The 13,491-nt window shown below is 45.5% G+C and overlaps 1 long non-coding RNA gene across 2 annotated transcripts; it reads right to left on the bottom strand.

The window, feature by feature from the left end:
* Positions 1 to 2,736: 2,736 nt before the first annotated feature.
* Positions 2,737 to 11,462, bottom strand: LOC122424347. 2 transcript variants are annotated; one of them, XR_006264388.1, is made up of 3 exons: positions 11,407 to 11,462; positions 9,905 to 9,991; positions 2,737 to 2,895 (listed from the first exon to the last, which is right to left on the bottom strand). It is a non-coding gene; the product is annotated as an uncharacterized LOC122424347 (long non-coding RNA). The 2 variants fall into 2 exon arrangements; XR_006264389.1 differs by lacking the exon at positions 2,737 to 2,895 and adding an exon at positions 8,224 to 8,526.
* Positions 11,463 to 13,491: the final 2,029 nt, after the last annotated feature.

The raw sequence follows: 13,491 nt of genomic DNA, 5'->3' as shown, positions 1-13,491 counted from the left end.
AGCAGGAGGGTCATCGACCACATCGATGGAGTAGAATGTTCCCTGCCACCCCGGTTACCCTGATCTTTCCCAAATCGGCATGCATCAGTGGGTCCAAGATGCCTGGCATAGGATGGGCCTCTCTGATCATAACTACTCTCAGTTCTGACTTGTAGAGGTCCTCACCTTTTCTGTGGTTAAACATTTTGAACATCACCTCTGGCTCCAGTGATTCTGATGCAGGCCATTCTTTGAGAAACACTAGTCCAGTGTTCTGACACCAAATGAAGCTTTGGGAAGATTTTCAAAACATAATACTAGAAACATTTATGGGCCAGAAGGATTGTACACAAATGAACTTGTTTAATCCTCAAGACAGTACTAATGGGGATGCTATCATTACCCCCATTTCACAGATGAGGAAACTGAGGCCCAAAGAGGTTGAGCAACTTGTCCATGATTGCATAGCTAGTGAGGGGGCAGGGGGTGGGATTTGAACTTAACTTAGCCCCAGAATCTGTGCACCTGGGAAGCCAAGACAAATGTTTACATCCAGCAGACCCCGACTATTTGTAAAGGCCAAAGCCTCAGGAGACCCCATTCCTCTGCACAGAACCGACCCCGCTGCCTCGCTCTGAGCCTCCAGGGTCCAGAGTTGAACCACTGCTACACTGTGCAAAGGCGTCGGGCCTGAAGGTGACACCAAGCCCTTCCTTCCACTAATTGCCCTCCCAGAAGCCATTTTCAGTTTCCACAGCAGGTCTCCTCACATGGCAGCAAACTCTGAATACCAATCACAATTTAGTAGTGAGGGCTTGAAGCATATGTCAAGGCAGAGAGAGAAACCAAGCGACAGCCTTTCTTCCGGGAAGGAGTGTGAGTTTTTTTTTTACAGGCAGGGCTGCTTTCTCAGTGAACTTCTCCACTTTGCTTCTGAGTCCACCTGTTACCAGGGCAGATGGCCCCAGCTAGCCTTTTCTCTCACAGGCTTCAAATAAACTGCAACACCCGGTGAGATGTAAGCGAATTCCACCCACTGACACGAGCTCCCTCTCTGCCCAGGTGCTCTTGAAGTCTTGGAATTTGACACCTACACAATCTGACATTTACGACTTGGAAGAGGAGGCCTGGAGTGGGTGCTCTGACTTCCGATGAGCCTTTCAATAAATCCTGAGTGGGCTCTCACCATGTACCAAGCTTCATGCTAGGTTTGCGGATACAGATGAACGAGGCAGTGATGGCAGCCACCCCTTCATGGAGCTTGCAGCCCAGGGACCAGCCAGAGGAGGATCATTGTCATTGAGAGAGGTGCCCTCAATGTAAGTGTTCATGAGTAGGTGTAAGCAAGCAAATAGAGATGATCATGCTAAGTGAAGTAAGTCAGAAAGAGAAAGACAAATACCATATGATATCTCTTGTGAAAGTCGCTCAGTCGTGTCTGACTCTTTGCAACCCCATAGACTATACAGTCCATGGAATTCTCTAGGCCAGAATACTGGAGTGGGTAGCCTTTCCCTTCTCCAGGGGATCTTCCCAATGCAGGGATCAAACCCAGGTCTCCCGCATTGCAGGCAGATTCTTTACCAGCTGAGCCACAAGGGAAGCCTGAGAATACTGGAGTGGGTAGCCAACCCTTCTCTAGTGGATCTTCCCAACCCAGGAATCAAACCAGGGTCTCCTGCATTGCAGGTAGATTCTTTACCAACTTCAAGGGATGCCCTGATGTCACTTGTATGTGGAATCTAAAATATGACACAGATGAACCTATCTATGAAACAGAAACAGAATCACGGACATAGAGAACAGACTTGTGGTTGCCAAGCGGTGGGGAGGTGAGAGAGGGATGGAGTTGGAGACTGGGGTTAGCAGCTGTAGGTTTTTATATGTGGATTGGATAAGGAGCAAGGCCTTACTGTATGGCACAGAGAACTATATCCAACATGCTATGATAAAGCATAATGGAAAAGTATTAAAAAAATAATATATATATATATATATATAACTGAATCACTCTGCTATTTAGCAGTAAATAAGCCCAACATTGTAAAGCGACTATACTTCAATTAAAAATAAATTTTAAAAAATAAAGAGGGATTTACCTAGTGGTCCAGCGGTTAAAACTCTGTGCTCCTAATGCAGGGGACACAGGTTCTATCTTTGGTCTGGGAAGTAGGATCCCACATTCCTTCCAGTGTGACCAGAAAGAAAGAAGAGAAGTAAGTATAAGCAGTAAGCTGGGTGTTTGTCAGAGGACTGTGACCTATTGGCAAGCAGGGAGGCCTCCATCCAGGAGGTGATGTGTGAAACCTGCAACTGGAAGGAAAAAACTGGTGCTGCTTCAGAATGCAGGCAGGGAAGAGATATTACAAGCACGGGGGATGCATTTACAACAACAATAACAAAAAAAAAAAAACAACCTGTCAAACCTGTAAGAAACTGTCAGAGTCATGAGGGCGCAGAGGTGCAGAGCTGCTCCAGGGGGAGGCAGACACGCCAGAGCTTGTCGGCCTTAGTGAAAGATTTGGGTGATCTCTGGAGAACAGGGAAGCATTTTAAGCAGCAGAATGACACAGTTGGAACTGCATTTTGAAAAGATTCTTCCAGCTCCAGCTAATCAGTAGCAGAGGCAGAGTTGGGCCTCAATTTCAGGTCTCTTGTCTTTTTTTTTCTTTTTCTGTTTCTTCTTCATCAGTCTCAGCACGTGAGCCCTGCTCTCAGCATTTGTGTTTAAGGAACCCTGTTCCATATGTGTCCAAACCCAGTTACCCACTTCCTCATCTTCTGCAGCATTTGAGGTGAAAGAGAGCTCGAAATGCAGGCCCACAGGATGGCCTGAGCCAGTCCCCAGCTCTTACTTCTAGCTTCTTACTTTCTCTTGGGTAAGTTGATGAACATCTTTGGGCATCAGTTTTTCATCTGCAACATGATAATAAAAGTCTACCTCAAGATGAATGGAGACAGTAGCAGGGAAGCATAAACACTACCATATGTAAATAGATAACCAATGGAAATTTGCTATATGACTCAGGGAACTCAAACTGGGGATCTGTGACAACCTAGAGGGGTGGGAAAGAGTGGGAGGTGGGAGGAAGGTTCAAGAGGAAGGGAACCTGTGGCTGATTCATGTTGATGTATGGCAGACACCAACACAATATTGTAAAGCAATTATCCTTCAATTAAAAATAAGTAAATGGCAAAAACTAATACATAAAATGGAGAATCCCAGGGACAGAGGAGTCTAGTGGGCTGCCGTCTGTGGGGTCGCACAGAGACGGACACAACTGAAGCGACTTAGCAGCAGCAGCAATACATAAAAAAGTCCATCTCAGATCAATGTTGTGACAGATTTAAAAGATAATGTATGTAATGCATTATATTGTCTGCAATGCATTGTGTGTGACCTATGACCTAAAATCAATATCCAGTAAATAGGAACTCTTTTCCTTGCAATTCCCCTCTCCAAGAGGGTGCCAAAGAGTTCTGCTGATGTTTTCCCTACTTTTTTTTTTTTTTTTGGGTACACATTTTCTCAAGGTTTTCCAAGATGGAAGGAGCCACTGCTTTCTGTACTTTCAGTCTGGTAAGGCTGGTCCTTGCCCTGGCTATAGAAAGGGCCAGGTGATCCAGGCCTGGCCAATCCTAGCTCTCCATCCCCCATCAAGGTGTGGGCTACTGATTTTAAGGGACAATTCATAATCCTTGCTTGAGATCAATTCAAAGATGCTGTGAGCAGGACGTTTTCTCTCTCTCCCACAGCTCACAGCTACTGCCAGCCATGCTCACGGAGGAGGCTGGCACTCAGAGAGCAATGAGACCTGAGAGTCAGATGAACTTGCCAGAATTTTGGCAGCAAAGAGTGGCGGGGTCCCAGTCCCTGAAGCCATAGGTTGTCACAATTGCCTTTATTTTTTACAGTTCTGAGAACTACCTCCACTGCCCTGCAACAAATTTCTCTAGTCACTCATTCCCCAATTTGCTTTAGCCAAGCTAAGAGGAGTTTTGACACTTGCAACTAAGAGTTCTGACAAATTATACAGCTTTCAGTGTCACAGGCAGTTCTGAATCAACATCTTAGAGCCCCAAAGTTCAAAGCGGCCTCAAAGGTCATCCAGGACAGTAGCTTAAAAAAAGGCAACAATAAGAAACTTTGAAGAAGCCAAATCATTCTTTTCACATCTTCAGATACCCAAATATATTACACAGATAAAAGAGGAAGTGCTCTTGTTGCTGTGAAAGTGTGGGGGACCCTCCACCCTGCCCACCCCCTCCTGACTCTATCCACCTCCCCCTGCATCCATCTCAAAGTCAATGTCTGGTCCAGCTTCCTACATCAGGAATCACCTTGATCACATCTTTGATACTTGGTCATCGAGCCTCAGACACATTTACAACAGGCAGCTGATGAAGCCACGAGGCGGTCCACTTCCTTTTGCAGACTCTTCTGATACCAACATAGTTCCTCATCAGCCTCGTGGTAACACCCACACCCACCCACAGGTCCAAGTCCCCGGGGGTGAAACAGAGCTAAATAAATACACCTTTCTGATGGGCAGCCCTTCCTGAAGACAACTTTCCTGTCCCACTTAACTTCCCTTCTAAAGCATCCTCAGTTTCTTCCTCATGGGACTTCATGTCCAGCTGATGAGATGCCTAAAGTAGGCAGACTTCTGTACAAGGTGTGATTTAAGCTGGGACAGAAAGACAGAAGGCTTATAATTAAAGAAGTGTTTATTTTATTCTTAAAAAAAAAATAAGGAGAAGAAGAAAAGGGAAGAAAAACAAACACACAGAGGTTTCTGACAGCCCCATTACTTCCCACAGGTACCATTTTTGCCCAGGTCAGGGCACTGTGCTTGGGCCTATACACACCCCTTCTCCTTTCTCCTTTGGCCCTTACAACCCAACCATGAATTTAGGGATGATTTGTACCCCCATTTAAAAGATGAAGACCAGAGGAATTGAAATAACTGGCTCAAAGTAAAGAGCTAATATTTGGTAGGACTGGGATTTGAACTCAGATCTCAACTTGACTCTAAAGCTGGGCCTTTTAGGTGTATTTCTAGAGTATACACAGCCCTCTTTGCTACTGACCAGCAAGTCCTGGAAGATGATATGATGCAGCACTGGAAGGAAGATATCAATGTAGTTAATTTTTTTTTTCTTTTCTTTTTTTCTTTGGCCATGCAACAGGTGGGATCTGTTTCCTGACCAGGGGTGGAACCTGCACCTCCTGTGTTGAAAGGGTGGAGTTTTAACCACTGGACCACCAGGCAAGTCCTGATATAGATAATTTTTTGCAGACTTTATATCACTGTGGTCAGGACACAGACAGACACTTATTTGCAGGCAAGCCTTAGAGAACCTTCTTTTTAAATATAACACACTCATTGTGTGTTGGAGATGATTTAATCTGTTATGAGAGCAAGCCACCAAGGAAGATGTGGGTCTCTGGGGCTGGGATGATGAAGCATGACTGTCTGCGTGACCAAATTGATGACAGTTAACCCAGCTTCCCTTTTCTCTTGCCTATCGAGTCCCTTTAAGCTCTTTCCCACTTTTGGGTGACTATGGGCTCAAGGGAGAGGGTCTGGGGAGCAAAGAGGTGCAGGAATCAGCTTGGTCCACCTTGGAGCGTGTGGTGTCACCGCAAAGGGCGTTTGGCCTCTGTTTCCTGCTTTCTAGCTTCAGTGTCAGTGATCCACAGCTGCACCTGATGCTTTCTTAAACTGTGCCAGCTGTGAGCTTAACAGTAATAACATCCCTGACGACTTTCAGAGCGCAATTGCTAGACACAGGCTCACAGAGCATCTCCTTCAACACCCACAACATGCCTACCAAGCAGCCACTACAGTGATCTCAGTTTTACAGATGTGGTCACCGGGGTCTGAGGGGTAACATACTGAGGTTTATTTGTAAATGGCACGGTTGATCTTTGCACTCTGGCAATCTGACCTAGAGCCAGCTGTCCTAATATATTAAGTGATAAAGGCAGATCTGAAAACAGTGTAGGATACTATTCAGCAATGAAAAGGAACCATGCCAAGTTATGTGGATGAATCTCATGATAATTATGCTGAGCAAAAGAAATCAGATAAAAGTATATATGCTATATGATTTCATTGATGTGATACCTGGAATTGATGAAATTCTAGAAAATACAAACTGACAGTAACAGAAAGCAATCAGTGGTCGTGAGTGGCAGGAGGGAGGGATTATAAGGGCCTGAGTAACCTGGGAGGATGAAAGAATTCAGCCTCTTGATTCTGATTTCCTAGGTGCATGTGAATGTCAAAACTCATCAAGCTATATACTTTAAATGTATGTAGTCTATTGTGTATCAATTATATCTTAATAAAGCCTAAAAAGCAGGATTGGGCATGATTCTGGTCTGGTTTTTAAGGAAAACATTTTAAACACACACACACACACACACACATATGTAATCAGATACACGGGGCTTCCCTCGTGGCTCAGACAGTAAAGAATCTGCCTGCAATACAGGAGAGCTAGGTTCCAGCACTTTGTCAGGAAGATCCTCTGGAAAATGGAATGGCTACCCACTTCAGTATTCTTGCCTTGAGAATCCCATGGACAGAGGAGCCTGGCAGGCTACAGCCTATGGGGTCGCAGAGAGTCAGACATGACTGAGCGACTAACACTTTAACAAACAGATATATGCATGACAATGTGACTCACAAGGTCCTGTGTGATCTGATCCATGACCTTCTCCCCAGCATCATTTCTCACCACCCACCCCTAACCCTCCCTGTCGGGCACAGAGTGTCACTACTCTCGTTTCCTCCCTGGCCTCGCACCGTCTCTCACCCCTTGGCTTTCTCACTTGCTCTGTGTTTCCTCCACCTGGAGGAAAGCTGTCTCAGCCTCCACCTTCTCTTCTGGTCTGACTCCTCTTGATTCTTTTGGCTAAGATGTCCCCTTCCTTCCTCAAACCAAGGGGTTTCCCTTTGGTACTCAGTATTGTAATTGTTTAATACATTTTCTCTACTCTTACCTTGTAAATTTTATGCAAAAGGCTCTATGTCTTCTACAGCTGAAGGTATTCCTAATCTGGAGTCCCAAGTCTGGCATGTGGTCGGTATTCACTAGACATGTGTTTGAATGAAGGACCAAAATGATATTTTAAGAACTACTGAACAAGCACTACTTCTATACTAATACTTTATTAAGGAAAAAACTCCACACATAATTAATATTCTCCAATATGCAGGCAACTATAATGTTAAGAGTGATTATTGAAATAGCATGTCACATAAGTGGTTAAGGATATATTTACAGCCATTCAGACCTGGTTCTCCCAGTTGCCAGGTTATGTTCTCTCTCTATAATGGAGGTGATGGTATTGGGTCATTGTTATGAAGTGTCAATCAGATAAAGCATGGGGTGTGCTCAGTATGGGACCAGCACACAGCAGGTGTGTCACTATTATTATCAGTTTTATTATTATTATTGGACTGGCATTGTCATTCAGATTGGTTGAATATCAACTGTCAGCCAAAAGCTCACATTTATCTGGTTCTCCTCTTCTTGCCAAGCATCACTCATATAGTACCTTAGTTGCCCTTCGCAGGAACCTTGCGGGAAGTGAAACAGATATTATTGTTACCCATTTTAAAAGGAAGCTGAGGTCCAGAGAAGCTAAATGATCTCACCCAAATTGCAGAGAAGGCGAACAGTGGCACAAGGGGTCAAACCCAAAACGGTTCAGCACCCTACAAAGGGTTCTTGCTGGGGTCTTGCCTGCTCCTTGGACATGAAAGTGACTGAAGGCCCCTGCCAGGTGGAACCCTGCCTCCTCTCCTCAAGTTCCCATCCCTGGCCCCCCCCAATCAAACCCCCTGCACCTAACAGAGGTACGATCCTCCCCTCTCCCCTCGCCCCTGCCTCTGCATGTGCACGCGCGCACACACACACACACACACACACACACACACACACAACTGTACCCTTTTTCTCTCCCTCGCACTTTCTGCTCCTCTATTTCCCAAGATGCCCCTCCCTCTGAGCTGATCCTTTTCCACAAAAATGCTGAAATATCATTTGATTAAGCAAAGCGCTTGACCCTCCACCCCCTCCACCCTGCTCAATAGGACCTAGAGACCAGTGCTCAGAGAAAGACCCCCCTAACCTGTCTCTCGCCTCATTTATCTCAGAGCTGGGAAGATTTGCTGTGTTTGCCCAGCACAAAAATGTGTTCGATGGTTTGCTTAATTTTATTTTCTTCCTGAAATTCAAATAAAAAATAAATTTCACTAAAACCCTGGTTTCTGGGTTCTCTCAAAAAAAAAGGGTGGGGGGGGCGGAGATTGGGCAACAAGGGCTCCTGGGTCAAACACAGCAGCAAGAAGCCCAAGTAGAGACATGGCTGCCCCTGTAGCCAGGCCGGACTGTTGCTCTGTGCCAGAATCCACCAGGCTCCCGCGTTTGCGTGACTTGTCTGGCCTCTGGAAGGATTTGAGGTTGTAATCCCTGCTCTGGCCGTGTAACCCAACTGCAGAGGTTTTACGTCAGTCTTCTTTCTTCCCTTCTCTAAGTGGAAAGACCCAGTTTTAGAGATTCATTTTCCACTGATGTAAATTATACTACCACCCCAAATTAGATAGCAGAAGCAGTTACATGCAGTTTGGTTTTCAACATATTTTCCACCCCAATGCAAAAATGTTATATGGCATATTTAGAATCTTTCCCCGTCTCACAGTAAAGGTTTTTTTTCATTACAACTGAAATTCCCATTATTCGACTACCTACCATGTGCTTTAAAATTTGGAGGTGATTCTAGCTGATTCCAGAACTGGAACTGAAGAAGCCTAACTTTCAGCAATGTAGCCCCTAATGTCATCTGATTTAATGCTCATTAGTTGAATTACTCTTTAGTTCATTGTTTGAAGTTCAATGCACATTTTCAAAGGCAGTTAAGTTCCTCTTAAACCCTGACACCATTTTTTCTGCCTCTCCCACTTTGCAAATTAGCTGACCCTCAATTTCTTCCAAGGGCCCTTAGCACTGAGCAAAGAGGAGGTGGTCCTCACTGTGTAAACTTTCTCTCTCACTGCACCAGTGACCAGCCACCTGATTTGTTTTCACCTAAGGAGTCCCCAGCAAGCACCATCTGAAAGAGCAGAGAAAACCCTAGTGAAGTGCTTCGCAAAGTGTGGTCCTTGTAGCATCAGCTAGCATCACACATTTGGGAGCTTGTTAGAAATGCATACACTGAACCCTAGCCTAGACCTGTGGAATCCTAATTTGCATTTGAATAAAATCTCCAGTTGACTCATTGATAAATATTGGGTTGGCCAAAAAGTTTGTGTGGATTGTTCCATAAGGTGGAACATTTTGGCCAACCCAATAAAACCAGGTAATTTCTTTAGTGAAAAGGACCCTGAAGTAAATAAAATAGAGCGTGACATGAGAGGGACTGGGAATAGACTACAAAGATCAGCTGTTCTCAAATCTTTTGGTATCAGGATTCACCTACACTTTTAAAGAGTGCTGCGTTTTTTTTTTTTTTATGTGGCTCATGTGCGTGTATGTTCAGACACTAAGGCATGTCCGACTCTTTGTGACACCATGGATTATAGCCCGCTAGGCTCCTCTGTCCATGGGATTTCCCAGGCAAGAATACTGGAGTGGGTTGCCGTTTCCTTCTCCAGGGGATTTTCTTGACCCAGGGATGGAGCCCACACCTCCTGCATTGCAGGTGGAATCTTTGCCACTGAGCCACCAGGGAAGTCTTAATGTGGGTTATATCTGTTAGTATTTGCCATATTAGAAACTAAAACTAAAAATATTTTTAAATATTGTAATTCATTTTAAAATAGTAGAAATTACCTATTAACATATATTTTATTAAAGTAGTTGGAAGAGTGGCATAGTTTCCTATGTTTGCTGGTCTCTTTAAATATTTTACCTTAAGAGAAGATGTCTGGATTTCATATCTGCTTCTGCATCCAGTCTTTTGCAACATCACGTGTCATGTGGACTTTGGAAAACTCCACTGCATATATGGGAAAGAAAGAGTGAAGAAGACAAATACTGCCCCCCATGTATTGTAACAAAGATAGTTTTGACTTTGCCTATCCAGCCCCCCGCCCCCCACAACACACACTGAGGGTCCGACCCAGACCACATTTAGAACTGGAGATGCAAAGTGATCTAGCAGTGGAGAAAGGCCTCCCAGTGGGGTGGCGTTTAAAAGCGTGCTCTCAATGATAAAGAGTCCTAAGGGGAAGACTTCACACTTTAAATAGCATAGAGATCGTGCAGTGAGGGTGTCAGTGCACTTCTGGTCCTGACTTGGTCCTAGAGTAGCTGCAAAAGTAATGACAGTTCCCTGATCCTCTCTGAACCTCAGTTTCCTGGTCTGTTGTATGAGGAGGGTGATCTCAAATGTTACAGTCCCCACCCCACCCTCCGAGCATCAGGGAGGTCCCAGCGGGAACATTAGAGCAACCCTCTCACTTGCCCAGCAGAGGGCGATGGAGACCATCCCCGGCTGGATCACCTCCACCTCGGAGGCCCTTCACTGCCTTCACCACCCAGACAGAAGGTTCCCTCGTGATCGGGGCGGTTTCCTTGGCACCAGCTGGCACCAGGTATCTTGGGCAACCTGGGCTGTCCCCGGGGGATGACTGCGAGCCGCTAGAGCCCTTCACATTGCTCCAAACGTGGCCAGGTTGGGATGCTCGGATTCTCCCTAGAAGTCTGTCTGGGAAGAGCAGGGGGAAAGAACTGGTTTGGGCAAAGACACATTCCCCCCACCCACCCCACCCCTACGGGGCTGGTCGCTGAGGAGCCACCCAGGAGCTGTTGACTCCTCGCTGGGAAAATCGGGCGGGGTGGCCGGAAGGGAACAAGACGGAGCACTGCGCCAGCTCTCCCCGGGGGCTGCCTGCCTGCAGGCGCGGGGCCGCGCTTGCATCAGCGCTGCCAGGACCCGGGCAGGGGCCGCCCGCGACGTCAGCTGCCTTCCCAGAAGAATTCCACCGCCTGCGGCCAGGGGCCCGGCCTGTGTGGGGGCGGGGGCTTTTGGTTTCAGAGGATGACACCACTCTCTCGCTGCGTCTCCTCGCTCGCACTCTGTTGTCATGGAGACGACAGCATCCTGGCAGCCTTGGCAAGGCCAACCCGTCCTCGAGAAGTGACCCGGAGCTCGGCCCACTCAGGAAACCACTGGCTCTAGGATGCCTGCCCTAGGAGATGGGGCTGCGCGTCCCGGATTCTCCCCTGGGGGCGCCCTGTTGGGCCACCTTCCTAATTCCACAGGATTGTCAAGATCTCAAAGCACTCTCGCCAAGGGTCTTAGAAACAACCCTTAAAAAAAAAAAATCGAAGCCCAAAGAAGAGCCCTAAAACAGCACGTACCAGACAGACCTTAGAATGAATCCTCTAAGATTTTGCTTTTTTCCTTACCTTTCTTTCCAGAGAGCATTTTCTTATGATTCTCTTCAAAAGATTCTCTGGCTACAGCTTCACTTTGAGTGAAGCAATGTTTGTTTTAATTCGCTTTGGCAAGCTTGTGCCACTTAGAATGTCCCAGGCAGAGAGAATAGGGGGTGATTCTACAAATAGTACTAGCCAGCGTGCCTTTAACACTTTCAACCACGCAGGGAGGTACTCACTTAACCTCCCCTACAAGCATAGGAGGTAGGTCTTGTCCAGTTCTAGAAAAGGGAACTCAGATTATCCAATGAATCCGAGACCAGCTTGGAAGCCAAATCAGATCTGAATCCTTAACCAGGGATTTTAACCATTATCAAGCAGCCTCTCAAACCATCAGTAAAAATGGTGGCTATGACCTTTAATCTCTGGAATTAATGCACTGAGACCATGCATTTAATTTTTGTGTATAAATATATAACAACTGGGAAGGTCAGGACAAAAATAAACCTAAAGAATGAAGAATTCTGTAATCATAATATAAATGCAGCAGCAGCAGCTGCTGCTGCTACTAAGTAGCTTCAGTCGTGTCCGACTCTGTGCGACCCCATAGACGGCAGCCCATCTGGCTCCTCCGTCCCTGGGATTCTCCAGGCAAGAATACTGGAGTGGGTTGCCATTTCCTTCTCCAATAAATGCAGCTAACATTGGCTGAATACCCATCATGCCAGGAACCCTCTATAATCATTACTACATTTGATAGAACTCTTTAGTCAGTTCTGTTACTTGGGTCCCCACTTTGCAGATGGAAACTGAGGCACAAAGAAATGAAGTGACTTGTCCTTGTATATCTGGTAGATTAATACTTAGTAATTAACAGAATTGTGTGCTGATCTAAGGCAGGCATTCGGTAAAATCACACTCTGCTTGGGAGAGAATGGAGGACAGAAAACACAAACACCTCAAGAAAACCTCATTCATTCAGATCATTTCCATCTAAGATATATTAAATTTGAAAGCAGGCCAGGGTAGGGTTCCTTTTATTCCCCTGGGGGGAAAAAGCATTTCTAAGCAAGTAATATAAACACGCTGAGAATGTTTCTGTGGGACATTTTAGAATTTAGAATGCACTTTGTACCCAGGATCTAACTTCATCTTTACGACACTCCTGAGAAGTAGTCAGAACCAGTCACTTTAGTCCCAGGTGAACTGCAAGAGGCTTTGCAGAGAAAACTTTTTAACTGTTAAAGAAAACAAGTAATCTTTAAGGTTGCAAAAGTAAACCACCCACAAGAGATAAAAAGTGGAAGCAATCCAAATGTCCATTAACAAATAGCTGGATAGTTAAAATGTAGTGTATACATACAATGGACTATTATTTAATCTTAAATAGGAATGAATGTCTGACACCCAGGCTATATCATGGGTGAACCCTGAGGACATTAGGCTAAGTGATATAAACCAATCACAAAGGACAAATTGTGTGTGATTCCACTTAAATGTTGTGTGGTAGACAAACTAATAGAGATACAAAGATACAGAGGTTATCAGGGACTGAGTGCAGGAGGAAAAAGGGAGTTACTATTTCATGGGTACAGAGCTTTTGTTTGGAAGAGTGAACAAGTTCTAGAAATGGATGATGATGATAATGTACAACACTGAATATACTTACTGCCCTTGACATGTATGCTTACAAATGATCAAAATGGTCAACTTTGTATGTTTTATCACAATGAAAAAAGTTGTTTAAAAAGAGGAAACTGCCTTAGCACTCCCCATTCTTATGTGACCTTTTCTTTTCAGAAGGGAATTCTCACGTGTTTATTAAAGCAGAAGTGGCTTAAACCCAGACCCATGTCTTAGCTTCACAGGGGCTGCTGCCACCACTTGAAAGTAAGAAAACATCACACCTTTAAAAATAGCTCATAATCGTGCGTTTTTGCTAACTACAGGAGCCTGGTATTCCCCTCAGGTATTCCACATGAGCAAGAGCTGGCCGGGAGGGGGCAGAAGCAGGAGTGAGTCACCGGTTTGGCAGGTGAGGTCATCGTGGGGTGACCGTCTGCGTCAAGCAGGCTCCTCACCTCCCACTTCTCCCATCTTCTCCCCTCAGGGGCA

Source organism: Cervus canadensis, chromosome 22 (assembly GCF_019320065.1).
Source record: "Cervus canadensis isolate Bull #8, Minnesota chromosome 22, ASM1932006v1, whole genome shotgun sequence".
Taxonomy (NCBI): Eukaryota; Metazoa; Chordata; class Mammalia; order Artiodactyla; family Cervidae; genus Cervus; species Cervus canadensis.
This window is presented reverse-complemented; position numbering and strand designations above follow the sequence as displayed.